This window comes from Bos taurus, chromosome 3, assembly GCF_002263795.3.
Source record: "Bos taurus isolate L1 Dominette 01449 registration number 42190680 breed Hereford chromosome 3, ARS-UCD2.0, whole genome shotgun sequence".
Classification (NCBI taxonomy): Eukaryota; Metazoa; Chordata; class Mammalia; order Artiodactyla; family Bovidae; genus Bos; species Bos taurus.
The window spans coordinates 98,263,549-98,277,747 of NC_037330.1; the positions used below are offsets into that span (position 1 = coordinate 98,263,549).

The 14,199-nt window shown below is 45.4% G+C and overlaps 1 non-coding gene across 1 annotated transcript; it reads left to right on the forward strand.

The window, feature by feature from the left end:
* Positions 1-1,115: 1,115 nt before the first annotated feature.
* LOC112446157 (U6 spliceosomal RNA) lies at positions 1,116-1,222 on the forward strand. Its single transcript, XR_003034218.1, has one exon. It is a non-coding gene; the product is annotated as a U6 spliceosomal RNA (small nuclear RNA).
* The last annotated feature ends 12,977 nt before the right edge of the window (positions 1,223-14,199 follow it).

Here is a 14,199-nt window from a genome sequence, read left to right on the forward strand (position 1 = left end):
CTAAAAACCTCAAAAGATCACTGAGGGGAAGTAAAAAAAAAAAAAAAAAACTACAGAGAGATTAGCCATACTTATGTATCAGAAGACAGTGTTTTTAAGGTGTAAATCTGGAGAATCATTGCAATCATCATTGCAATTTAAATCAAAGTCTCAGCAAGCTTGTGTCCAAAAATAGACAAACTGATTCAAAAATCTGTATGAAAATTCAAATGATTCAAGGTAGCCATACAAATACATAAATGAAGAACAAGGTTGGAAAATTTATACTGCCCAGTTTTTTGACTAAGTATATTGCTGCTGCTGTGTCACTTTAGTCATGTCCGACTCTGTGCAACCCCATAGACGGCAGCCAACCAGGCTTCCCATCCCTGGGATTCTCCAGGCAAGAACACTGGAGTGGCTTGCCATTTCCTTCTCCAATGCATGAAAGTGAAAAGTGAAAGTGAAGTCGCTCAGTCATTTCCAACTCTAGCGACCCCATGGACTGCAGCCTATCAGGCTCCTCCATCCATGGGATTTTCTAGGCAAAAGTACTGGAGTGGGGTGCCATTGCCTTCTCCGACTAAGTATAAGGCTATAGCAATTTTTTAAAAGTGTGGAGTTCCTATAAATACAGATATCTAAATTCAAAGAAGAGTCCAAATATGTGCCATGCATAAATAACCAATGATTTTTGATAAGGGTGCCAAGATGATTCAATATAGAAAGGACGATCTTTTCAACAAGTGATGCTAGAACAATGGATATCCATTTCCAAAAAGAAGGAAAAAAGAAGAAGAAAAAGAAGACCTCGATTCTCACCTCGCACTTCATACAAATTCAACTAAAAATGGATCACTGACCTAAGTACAAAACCTAAAACTATAAAGCTTCTAGAAGAAAACAGAGGAGAGAAAATCTTAATGACCATGGGTTAGGTCGAGATTTCTTAAATAAGATACCCAAAACACAAATTATAAAATGAAAAAATTGATAGCTTAGATTTCTTCAAAATTTGCTCTTCATAAGTCCCTATTAAGAAAATGAAAATACAAGCCATGCACTGGGAGAAAATATTTGCAAAACTATGTTTAACAAAAGACTTGCAAACAGAATACCTAAAGAACTAACGCATCGTGCTCGCTTCAGCAGCACATATACTAAAATTGGAACGATACAGAGAAGATTAGCATGGCCCCTGCGCAAGGATGACACGCAAATTCGTGAAGCGTTCCATATTTTTTTAGAAAGATGGTAACGACAACCCTGTATGAGAGACAGCAAAAGAGACCCAGATGTATAGAACAGTCTTTTGGACTCTGTCGGGGCCGGGGGGGGGGGGTATGATTTAGGAGAATGGCATTAAAATGTGTATAATATCATATAAGAAACGAATCGCCAGTCCAGGTTCGATGCAGGATACAGGAAGCTTGGGGCTGGTGCACTGGGATGATCCAGAGGGATGGTATGGGGAGGGAGGTGGGAGCGGGGTTCAGGATGGGGAACACGTGTGTACACCCGTGGCGGATGCATGTTGATGTATGGCAAAACCAATACAATATTATAAAGTAAAAAAAATAATCATAATAATAAAAAATTAAAAAAAAAAAAGAACTAACACACCTCAGTAAAAAGCCAAACAAACAGCCTGATACAAACGAGCAAAACATTTCAACAAGTGACTCACTAAAGAAGGTATAACAATGTCAAATAAACACAGGAAAATATGCTTAACATCATTAGTCATGCAGACTGAAACCACAGTGGGATACCACTTCACACCCACTAGCATGACTATAATTACAAATATGGACAAGACCAAGAATTGGTGAGGAGGTAGAATGACAGGGAAAAAATAAGACCAGGAGCTGACTGCAGCTCAGATCATGAACTCCTTATCACAAAATTCAGACTTAAATTGAAGAAAGTAGGGGAAAGCCACTAGACCATTCAGGTATGACCTAAATCAAATCCCTTATGATTATATAGTGGATGTGACAAATAGATTCAAGGGATTAGATTTGATAGACAGAGTGCCTGAAGAACTATGGATTAAGGTTTGTGACACTGTACAGGAGGCGGTGGTCAAAACCATCCCCAAGAAAATGAAATGCAAAAAGGCAAAACGGTTATCTGAGGAGGCCTTAAAAATAGCTGAGAAAAGAAGAAAGCTAAAGGCAAAGAAGAAAAGAAAGATACCCATTTGAATGTAGAGGTCCATAGAATAGCAAGGAGAGATAAGAAACTCTTCCTAAGTGATCAATGTAAAGAAATAGAGGAAAACAATAGAATGGGAAAGACTAGAAATCACTTCAAGAAAATTAGAAATACCAAGGGAACATTTCATACAAAGATGGGCACAATAAAGGACAGAAATGGTATGGACCTAACAGAAGTAAAAGATATTAAGAAGAGGTGGCAAGAATACACATAAGAACTATACAGAAAAGATCTTCATGACCCAGATAACCATGATGGCATGATAACTCACCTAGAGCCAGACATCTTGGAGTGTGAAGTCAGGTGGGCTTTAGGAATCCTCACTACAAACAAAGCTAGTGGAAGTGATGGAATTACAGCTGAGATATTTCAAATCCTAAAAGATGATGCTGTGAAAGTGCTGTACTCAATATGCCAACAAATTTGGAAAACTCAGTAGTGGCCACAGGACTGGAAGAGGTCAGTTTTCATTCCAATCCCAAAGAAAGACAATGCCAAAAAATGTTCAAACTACCGCACAATTGCACTCATCTCACACACTAGCAAAGTAATGCTCAGAATCCTCCAAGCTAGGCTTCAATAGTACATGAACCGAGGACTTCATGTTCAAGTTGGATTTCGAAAAGGCAGAGGAACCAGAGATCAAATTGCCAACATCCGTTGGATCAAAGAAAAAGTAAGAGAATTTCAGAAAAACATCTACTTCTGCTTCATTGACTATGCTAAAGCCTTTGACTGTGTGGGTCACAACAAGCTGTGGAAAATTCTTCAAGACATTGTAATACCAGGCCACCTTACCTGCCTCCTGCAAAACCTATATGCAGATCAAGAAACAACAGTTAGAACCAGACAGTTCTAACAGGCAGTTAGACAGTTCTAACAGTTAGAAAAACAGACCAGTTCCTAATTGGGAAAGGAGTACGTCAAGGCTGTATATTGTCACACTACTTATTTAACTCATATGCAGAGTACATCATGCAAAATGCCAGGCTGGATGAAGCACAAGCTGCAATCAAGATTGCTGGGAGAAATATCAATAACCTCAGATATGCAGATGACACCACCCTTATGGCAGAAAGCAAAGATGAACTAAAGGGCCTCTTGATGAAACTGAAAGAGGAGAGTGAAAAAGCTGGCTTAAAACTCAACATTCAGAAAACTAAGATCATGGCATCTGGTCTTATCACTTCATAGCAAATAGATGAGGAAACAATAGAAACAGTGACAGACTTTATTTTCTTGGGCTCCAAAATCACTGTGGGTTTCCCGAGTAGCTCAGCTGCTAAAGAATCCACCTGTAATGCAGGAGACCCTGGTTCAATTCCTGGGTCGGGAAGATTCACTGGAGAAGGGATAAGCTACCCACTCCAGTATTCTTGGGTTTCCCTGGTGGCTCAGCTGGTAAAAAATCCACCTGAAATGCAGGAGACCTGGGTTCTACCCCTGAGTTGGCAAGATCCCCTGGAAAAGGGAACCGCTAGCCACTCCAGTAATCTGGCCTGGAGAATTCCATGGACTGTATAGTCCATGGGGTTGCAAAAAGTCAGACACAACTGAGAGAGTTTCACTTTCACAAAATCACTACAGATGGTGACTGCAGCCATGAAATTAAAAGACACTTGCTCCTTGGAAGGAAAGCTATGACCAACCTAGACAGCATATTAAAAAACAGAGGCCTCACTTTGCTGACAAAGGTCCATATAGTCAAAGCTATGGTTTTTCCAGTAGTCATGTACATATGTGAGGGTTGGACCATAAAGAATGCTGAGAGCCAAAGAATTGATGCTTTTAAATCGTGGTGCTGGAGAAGACTCGTGAGAGTCTCCTTGGACTACAAGGAGATCAAACCAGTCAATCCTAAAGGAAATCAACCCTGAATATTCATTGGAAGGAATGATGCTGAAGCTAAAGCTCCAACACTTTAGCCACCTGATGCAAATCACCTGATGCTGATTCATTGGAAAAGACCCTGATGCTGGGAAAGACTAAGGGCATAAAGGGAAGGGGGCAGCACAGGATGAGACGGTTAAATAGCATAACCAACTCAGTGGACATTGATTTGAGCAAACTCTGGGAGACAGTGGAGGACAGGGAGCCTGGTGTGCTGAAGTCCATGGGCTTGCAAAGAGCTGGACACAACTTAGCGACTGAACAACAAAGGTCAAGCAAGCATTAAATATTTGAGGAAGTTTGCAGGCCAGTGTTATCAGAGCCACTGCCAGCCTGAATTGTGCCTTTTGGAATCAAACATAGATGCAGCCCCTTGCCCTGGATTTCACTGCCCACTAAGAGTGCCCTTGTGCAAGGCACCACCCACCCAAATGCTCGGTGCAGTGACTCTGGGTGCCACTCTTCTGTGGACACTCATGACCTCTTCCAAAAGGCATCTGTGTCTCAGATGACTCATGCTCTTTCGTAACTTCTTAGAAGACCATGAAAGTGTTTATCAAAGGAGAGGAGATATTTTAGAAGCCTCTTGCTATCAATATAATTAATAATCATCATAAAAGTAACATTCATGCCCTTGACAGTACACAAAGCACCTTCACATCCAACAGCTTGATCCCCACAACACACCTGTGTGCTGTGTTACTACTGTTCTTACTTCACAGATGAGGAAATTGAGGTCTCAGGGATTAGGCTAGGAGTTGTGAAGCCTCTTCTTATACAGCATATAATTAAGAGTTATAAACTCTTAATTACCACATAAATGTATAAGCCTAATTGCACAAGCAACATTAGTCCTACAAGGACCCACAAAAAAGGGAAAAGCTGCAAGTCACTTGTTCCTAGATTTACTTGACCATCAGTAACCCCACTTACCCCACTCTTCACTCTGCTTGAGTCCTTGTTAACAATCTCAGTAACATCTTATGTCAGTCTGGGCCTCTCATTCTAATGAAGTCCAACCTTTGACCCATTTTGAAAGGCCTCTTGGCTTGTTGTTTTTGTTGCTTAGTTGTTAAGTCATATCCAACTCTTTGCGACCTCATGGACTGTGGCTCCTCTGTCCATGGGATTTCCCAGGCAAGAACCCTGGAGTGAGTTGTCATTTCCTTCTCTAGGGGATCCTCCCCACCCAGGGATCGAACCTCCATCTCTTGCATTGCAGGCTGAACCACTTTACTGCTGAACCACCTACGAAGCCCCAGTATCTTAGCTATCTTCCTATTAAGACACTCCTCAAAAATAGTTCTACTCTTAACCCTCTCAAGTCCTGGGGATGCCACTTCTGGACACTGTCTTAAGGCAGGCTTCATCTATTGATCCTTCCTGGTTGCGGAATATCAACTACTTTGCTTCAAGTGGTCTTTTTGGCTGTAGAGATGGGTTACATTGAGTCATCCGTGGTCATTCCCAGGGTCTCCCTCATGAACAAAGGATTAGATATCCAGTCTAGGGGCCAGAACTCAGTCTGGATCAGTGTTCAGGGCTAGGGGCTGACCAGTGGCCCACGACATGGCACTGATATTTCTGAGGAAGAAGTATTTCAGAACAGCTTTCTGAACTACTTACAACATTCACATGCTTGCTGCCTGCGCTCCGGTAATAACAGACGAAACATCTTAACAAGGATGGGATCCTCCATTATCTCTGGATCTCAAGCCTCTTACCTGCTCTAGTGCTTCTCAAGGACTCCTCCACAGAGGCCTTCTCGCTCTGGGATCACAAACTCTTTCCTGTCTGCTGGATTCTTCACACTGGCACACAAACACCATAGGGTCGTGATTTTAAGTCTCTCCACTGATCCGCGTTCTTTCTCCAGTCTATTTCTTTCCCACAACAGTCTAAGCAAGAGCTGCCTGAATGGGCCATGTCCACCTCCTCACTTCCCTCTCTTTCCTCAACCCAAACCTGCTCACTTTCCTCCGGTTTCACTACACGCATCTTGGACCGAACCGCCACCAACCTCACCTCCTGCTTTTACTGGACTCCTGGAAATCTTCACTTGCCACTTCACCAACCTCCATGAAAGTGAAGTCGCTCAGTCGTGTCCCCAACTCTTTGCAATCCCATGGACTGTAGTCTACCAGGATCCTCCATCCATGGGATTTTCCAGGCAAGAGTACTTGAGTGGGTTGCCATTTCCTTCTCCAGGGGATCTTCCTGACCCAAGGATCGAACCCAGGTCTCCTGCACTGCAGGCAGACGCTTTACCCTCTGAGCCACCGAAGTCTAAACCAGCTTTTAAAAATGTGAATCAGATTGTGTTGCTTTCTTTAAAGGCCTCCTATGGTTTCTTGGGCTTCCCTGGTGGGAATGCCTGCAATGCAGGAGACCTGGGTTCAACCCCTGGGTCAGGAAGATCCCCTGGTGAAGAGAAGGGCAACCCACTTTTGTATTCTTACCTGGAAAAACCCATGGATGGAGGAGCCTGGTGGGCTACAGTCCACAGGGTTGCAACTGACACACTCAGACATGACTGATCAATTCACACACACACAAACACACACACAGTTTCTTAGTAAAGCTGGAATTCCAACTCCTTACTTTGACCTTCAAACCCTTACTTCATCTGGCCCCTCCCATCTCTCTAATGTGATCTCTTAGAATTTCCCCCCTCATGCAGGCAAGCTTCGCTGGAATCTTATGTTTCCTGAACACACTGAAGTGGTCCCTCCCTCTGGGCTTTGTGCAGGCTGGTCCCTCTGCTGGGAATGCTCTTCCCTCAGCTCCTCTCACAGCAGACTCCTCAGCATCCACCAGTCACACTCTCTCCCACTGGTCTGGGTTACTCCTTTCTTGTTTTTCTTCATGACCTAGAAAGTAAGGCCATTGTGGGTAGATCTCTGCCTATCTTGTTCACCAATGCCTTAGCACTGATTCGACTCTCAACACATATGTGTCGCATTAATGAATGACCAAATCCTCTTTCCCTCTTTATAGAAGTCGTCATCCTTGCCAAGGTCCAGATGCTGGAGCCGGTACATGAATTTTGTTCAGCTTGTGTCAGCCTCTGGGGTCACCCTGCCATGGTTCAAATCTGGCTCTGCCATGGACTGGCTGGGGGATTTTGATCAAGTTTGGGGCTCCAATTTCCTAATCTGTATTGCTGTGCTTAGTCACTCAGTCGTGTGGGACTCTTTGCAACCCCATGGACACCTTGGTAGCCCGCCAGGTACCTCTGTCCATGAGGGATTCTCCAGGCAAGAATACTTGAGTGGTTCCCATGCCCTCCTCCAGGGGATCTTCCCAACCCAGGGATCAAACCTAGATCTCTTGCATTGCAGGTGGATTCTTTACTGTCTGAGCCACCAGGAAAGCCCAAGAACACTGGAGTAGGTAGCCTATCCCTTCTCCAGGGGATCTTCCCGACCCAGGAATCAAACTGGAGTCTCTTGCATTGTAGGCGGATTCTTTACAAGCTGAGTAACCAGGGAAGCCCTAGGTATCTAGAATAATCAAATTCAGAGAGACAAATTAGAATGACAGCTGACAAAGGCTGGAGGGAGGGAAGATTGGAGTTGCTGTTTAATGGATACAGAGTTTCTGTTTTGCCAAGAGGAAAAGAGTTCTGGAGACTGGTTGCATAACACTATGAATATACAGTTGACCACCGAACAATGAGGATTTGAACTGCTCAGATCCACCTATATGCAGGACTTTTTCTGTAGCAAATACTGCAATACAACATGATCTGTGGCTGGCTGGATCCTTGAATGTGGAGCCATGGATAAAGGACCGATATTATACTCAGATTTTCAACTGCATAGAGGGGTGGCACCCCTAACCTCTACATTGTTTAAGGGTCATCTGTACTTACTGCTATAGAACCATGTACTTAAAGATGGTAAATTTTATGTTATATGTATTTAAGCACAATAAAAAAATGCAATTGTGGTCAAATCAGCAATACACACTCAGGAGCTAATGTCTGAGTTACACTGATCGAATCATCAGGGTTCAGACAATCAGCATTTCCTCAAACTGTTGTGATTCAGCCTTTGCCAGGAATTATTAATTGAAATATTTAGATATCATTTTTTGTTGTTGTTTAGTTACTTAGTCGGAGAAGGCAATGGCACCCCACTCCAGTACTCTTGCCTGGAAAACCCCATGGACGGAGGAGCCTGGTAGGCTGCAGTCCATGGGGTCGCTAGGAGTTGGACACGACTGTGTAACTTTCAAGTAGACAACCTGAGCGACTTCACTTTCACTTTTCACTTTCATGCATTGGAGAAGGAAATGGCAAGCCACTCCAGTGTTCTTGCCTGGAGAATCCCAGGGATGGGAAGCCTGGTGGGCTGCCATCTCCGGGGTTGCACAGAGTCGGACACGACTGAAGCGACTTAGCAGCAGCAGCAGCAGCAGTAGCAGCAGCAGTTGCTTAGTAGCGTCCAGCTCTTTGTAACCCCCTACGGACTATAGCCCATCCGGCTCCTCTATCCATGGGATTTCCCAGGCAAGAATATTGGTGTGGGTTGCCATTTCCTTCTACAGGGGATCTTCCCGACTCAGGGATTGACAGGTGGGTTCTTAACCACTGAGCCACCTGGGAAGACCATCCTGTGTGTTGTAGGATGTTTAACAGCACCCCAGGCTCTGCCTACTAGATGCCAGTGGCACCTTCCCAATTATGATAACCAAAAATATCTTCAGATATTGCCAAACGTTCCTCTAGGGGCAAGAAGGGTCAAACCATTTGCAATAAGGCATATACTTTTACACCTATTGACGGATATGAAACTGGAAGTTCGCAGAGTTTAAATAAATTGCCCAAGGTCTTAGTACTGCAACGTGGGCAGCAAGGATTCAAACCCCCATCTTCTTGGTCCAACAGCACATGCTCTTCCTTCCAGCTCACTTCACTAGAGGCTTGAGCCCCCCTTCCCTCACCCCGGTCAGCTCACACACTCACAGATCCGTGCTAATTACACAGCTATGTAAAACGTTATATGTGGTTTGTTATTTTATATCCAGGAACATGGTCCACAGCCTTCATTACATAAAGCAGCTGTGTGTATACTTGGGGTCTAAGTGCTATTTAGTGGTCAGCTCGATGGGGTATTTTGTTTCAAGCATCACATTTCTTTTTTCCCTTTCCATACTTCTACTAATGCCTAAATAGAGGACTAGAGCCTCAGATGGCTCGGGCTAAAGAGAAAGGCAAAAGTTTCCTAAATGACAAATGTCCCACTGTCCTAATGAGATCAGGAGACAGCCCAGGATGTGCCACATGTGGTGTGAATGTGTCCCCCAGTGACCGTGTGTGTGTGTTCACCAGATGCACCCAGTCTGGCTCAAACACCTTTCACTACCTTCCCACTGGTGTCTTAAAGGAAGTGAGTGGTTCAGTGGTTCAGGCAGTCTAGAACTTCAAATTACCAGCTGTGTTACTTGAATATGTCATATGTCCCCTCTGAGACTCAGTTTCATCGTCTTTAAAATGGGGGTAAAAATACCTGTCCCACAGTGTTGCTGAGATCCTTTAGATCAGTGGGCCCCAACTTTTTTGGCACCAGGGACCAGTTTCATGGAAGACAATTTTTCCATGGACCTGGGTCAGAGGGATGGCTTTGAGATGATTCAAGCACACTACATGCATTATGCACTTTACTTCTATTACTATTACTCAGCTCCACCTCAGATTATCAGATCCTGGAGGCTGGGGTCCCCTGCTTTAGATAAAGAATCCGGCACAGAACTGGTCTATGATAATCCCCAGCTCTTACTCCTCCTTCATTTGCAGAGACCTGGTCCATATCACCCCATCCCCACCACAACCCATTCTCAACATCACCCCTCTTCTTCAGGCAGAATGTCCTAGGCCCTGACCCTCCTCTGCCTCTTTGCTTTCATCATTCCCTTTAACTGGGTTGCAAACAAGGCTCTTTCCACCTCTTTAAATCCCATTTTCCTCTATAGCCAAATACAAATCCCATGCCTCCTGGTTTAATGCCCCTGACCTTCCAGTTCTCACTGGCTTTTCCTGAACTTTTACGATTACTACATGATTCACTTGGCACTGAGATGCATTGTAACTAGTCACCTGAATACTTTTTGTGTTGTTCAATAATTGCAGGTAGCCAGAGGTCAGGATTGTGTTCCTTCATGCCTGCAGACATGAGGGCCCATAACTATTTGTAAGTTAACAGAGTCAATGCAGATCATTTTTCTTCCATCACTGATGGCTGCACACACAGGGCTGTGAATGCATCTCTTCAGGAACCTGACATGTTCGCTACCCTCAGTTAGCACAATTTATGGAGAATAACCCAAGACGATCGCATCCTCTGAAGGGCAAGATGAACGGCTTTCCAAGGTCATACATGACCCTTCCCGGCGCAGTCTTATTTCTGATCCTCCTCAATGGTTCTCAAGTTCTAGCTTATGGCATTCCCAGTAAGCCAAACACTTATACCTCCCTGCCTTTGCACACACTGTTCCCACTGTCTGAAATGACCTTCCATTCCTCACACCCCCTGTCCAAATACTGCTCATCCTTAGAGATCAACTCAAACATCACCTTCTCAGCAAGACCTTTGCTGGCCTCCTTTCTCCTAAGCCTGACTTTCTTCTCTCCTAAGGTTGCTGCTCTCCCTCAGCCCCCATCTGTTTCCCAAAGTGCTATTTGTGGGTACCTCTGTCTCCCTCCCTGGGTGGCAAGCTCCCTGAGGACAGAACTCTGGGCTGATTCCTCTGTGTCCTGCTCCCCCACTGGGCCAGATCTAGTAGAACTTTCTGTTTTTAACGAACACCATCTAATCTGGCAAGTCTGCTCCTTGGTTGCACTTCTGTGGTGTGTATTTCCCCACTCCTGTGAGAGAATGGATACCCTTTGGGAATCATCTCAGCCTCTGCCTTTTTTCCTGGTTCTTTCTACCACTCTAGTGTATTAAGCACTACTGATCCCTGCACGGTCTCAGAATCCTCTTCCCGTCTTTCCCATCTCCCAAGGACATCATGACCTTCAACCTTCAAAGATTAACTTCCAACCCACTAAGACTAGGGTAAGGGCACTTCCCTGGTGGTCCAGTGGCTAAGACTCCGTGCTCCCTGTGTCTGAGGCCCGGGTTCTACCCCTGGTCGGGGAACTAGATCCCACATACTGCACATGCTGCAACTAAGACTTGGTTGACCCAAATAAATAAAAATATTTTTTAAAAGACTGGGGAAGACAGAGCTTGGGGGTGGGTAGAAGTAGGGCACATCTGAGATAGAGCTGGAGCTGGGAGTTAGGCCACACCAGGTCCACTGGAAAATACCAGTGTGGCCCACGACCAAGGCGATGGCTGGACGAGAGGGCAGCCCTCGGGCTCAGAGCAAAGCTTCTCCTTTGGTCCAGCCCAGCAGGGGAGCCCCTGACCTCCCTGCCTGAGAGACGCCCTTCGACAGGACGGGGGCTCCTGGATCTGCTCAAGAGGCAGACTTTGTTGGTTTAGTTCTGCTACAAGGCTTCTGTTTCTGCCTCGGCTGTTAAAGCCTTCAGATTCCTGGTACCCACCTGATTGAACAACTCAATTAAAATGCAATCAAAGGCAAGTGGGCCGGATATGACCGGGGAGAGAAGGCAGGCATCTGAGTCCACTGCCTGCCTCCTGAGCCCTGTGCCCCTTCCCATCCTGCCTACAGGTCCCTGGGCAGGCAGTGGTATGGACTTCTGGACTCGAGTGTTGGGCACAGAAGACCTTTAATGGTCTCTGTTCCCTGCGCTGTCCATCTTGATGACCAGGCAACTAAGGTCTAGCCAGGACAGCTCCACCACCTGAAGCCACTCAGGGAGAGGTTAGCAGAAGCCTGTGGAATTTCTAGGACTTTAAGATAGCTCATCTGGGGCTGCTCACCATATACCAGGTGGGGGAAAAAATTGTTTGAAAACACAGAAACCCCTATTCTTGGGGACCACCCTCTCCTGGGGCCTCAAAGTAGTTTGTTCTTCTTTGGGAGTAACAAGTTTATGGAAATAAAACTCACATACCATACAATTCACCCATTTAAACTATAAAATATACTGGGTTTTTTAGTATAGTCACAGAGTTGTGCAACCATCACAACAGTCAATTTTAGAATAGTTTCATTATTTTCCAAAGAAATACAGCTTCCTTTAACCACGGTCCTTCCTCCCCACCGACCCCCATCTCTGCATTCCTCCTTGGCTGAAGCAACCACCAGTAGACTCTCTGCCTCTATATATGCGCCTATTCTGGACATTTCATATAGTGGAATCATATTATATATGCCTTTTTGTGACTGGCTTCTTTTATTTAGCATAATCTTTTCAAGATTGAGCCATACTGTAGCATGCATCACCACTTCATTCTTTTTTATGGCCAAATAGTATTCCATTGAATGACCTGACCACATTTGGTATAGCCACTCATCAGTTAATGGACATTTGGGTTAGTTCTCCCTTTTAGCTATTTTGAACAGTGCTACTATCAACATTTGTGTACAAGTTTTTGTGAGAACGGATGCTTTCAGTTTTCTCGGCTATGTACCTAGGAGTGGAAAAGCTTGTATGTTCTTGCATCTCAGTAATAGTATCAGTAACCATACATACCAGTGAGGATCCCAAAGTGTTATTGTACACGCTGACTCAGACAAATAGTGAGGGCAAGAAATAGGGTGAAGCAAGAGAGGCACAGAGAAGTTAATTGTTTTGACCTGGTCACCCAGCCATAGTAAAGGACCATGGAGGAGAAAGTCATAACTGGCTCTCATGATAATTACCCAATGAAACGTTTATAATTTTAGGGAAAAAGCCCTGGAACGTTTTAAAAACTCGTGCACATAGTCATGTGCACCATCACTCTAACTACTGGGTTCCGTTTAGTTTCATCATGTCCTTTGTTACTACGATTTGCCTTGTGCTCTAGGTCCCCGTGAAGACCATCACACGCACTCTCAGTGGAATTAAATCCTCCTCCCACTCCCCAGGCTTTTCACCTCATCCTCGCCACAGGGAGTGCTGACTTTGCAGGGAGTTTTGGAGCCTTGAGGAGTGGAGGCTCTTTAAAGGACTCTTTTGTCGCAGCTGCAGTTCTCAGAGCTCGGTGTGTGGGAAGCACGGAGCCAGGCTGTTCTCTCACACCATCCGGACCCTTTGGCCTGATCTGCATCTGTCACCAGATGTGTGCATAGCAAAGAGTTGACGCGGCTTTGACACCCAGCAGGTGGAACCAGATGAAACTGCCCACAGACATTATTTCTGACCTTCAGAAATGACGATCTCAGGTGAGTCAGCCTGGAAGTCTCTGGCAGCCCCTCCTTACCTTCTCGGTTTCCCACCAAAGATCTAGGTCCTGAGCTCCAGAAACTTTTCAGCCCCTGCAGCCCAGTGATCCTGCTCAGCGTCTAGAGTGGCCATGCTCCAGCTGCTCTCCCTGCTGCCTGAAGCAGTGGGAGGCATGGGAGAGCCAGGAGTCCGGGGCCCTCTCCACTCACTGCCCGTCTATTCGATGATCCGTCTACCTTCAGTCTGACCCCTCCACTCCAGGCCTCCTAAAAGCATATTGGTCCCAGCCACCTTCTACTTCAAGTCTTGCAATGATTCCCCATCGCCTAGTACGTACCAAGTACAATGCCTGGCCAAAGGACACAACTTAAATTCTTACCACTGGGTTTTTGCTCCAGCCATGCCTAACTGCTAGCAGTCCCCTGCAGGTACCCGTGCTCTCCCACCTGCTCCTTACTCAGCTTGGCCCCTGCTCCTTTACTCAGCTACCCCTGACTTCTCCTTCAAGACCACTCCCAGGAGTCTTCCCTGAGCCCTGGGGCTGAATGAGGACACTTTTCTCTCTGTTCCCATTTCTCCGTGCTTCTGTCTCTTCCGGTACTTACCGTCCATATTTTAATTACCTATTTGCATGTTTGTCCCTATCTACCCTCCTGCGTAGGCTGAGGGCTCTGACAACTTCACCTCATTCTTCCTCCAGTCTCTATCCTCAGGCTAGAAAGAGTCAGTGAACTCTTCTCAACATAAGTAAGCAGTAGTGCCCATGACTCAGTTTCCCTCTTGGCTGGAAACCATCCAGAGGCTTGGGTCTTGCCTCTTGGCCT